This window comes from Octopus bimaculoides, chromosome 22, assembly GCF_001194135.2.
Source record: "Octopus bimaculoides isolate UCB-OBI-ISO-001 chromosome 22, ASM119413v2, whole genome shotgun sequence".
Classification (NCBI taxonomy): domain Eukaryota; kingdom Metazoa; phylum Mollusca; class Cephalopoda; order Octopoda; family Octopodidae; genus Octopus; species Octopus bimaculoides.
In genome coordinates this window covers 27,982,577-27,982,829 of record NC_069002.1, presented here as the reverse complement: position 1 = coordinate 27,982,829, position 253 = coordinate 27,982,577, and the positions used below count along the sequence as shown (strand labels likewise).

Genomic DNA, 253 nt, shown 5'->3' with positions numbered 1-253 from the left:
ATTTGACTGAGGACTGGTGAAACCAGAAGGCTACACCAGGCTCCAATCTGATCTGGCAGAGTTTCTATAACTGGATACCCTTCCTAACGCCAACCACTCCGAGAGTGTAGTGGGTGCTTTTAGGTGCCACTGGCACTAGGGCCAGTCAGGCGGTACTGGCAATGGCCACGCTCAAAAAGGTGTTTTTTACGTGCCAGTCCAGCAACACTGGCAATGACCTCGCTCGAATGATTTTCTAACGTGCCACCAGCAC

At 51.8% G+C, this 253-nt stretch overlaps 1 protein-coding gene across 1 annotated transcript in view; it reads right to left on the bottom strand.

The window, feature by feature from the left end:
* Positions 1 to 253, bottom strand: part of LOC106872098 (gamma-aminobutyric acid type B receptor subunit 1) — a 56,613-nt gene that overhangs the window by 5,689 nt on the left and 50,671 nt on the right. The gene's annotated exons all lie outside the window — the stretch shown is intronic.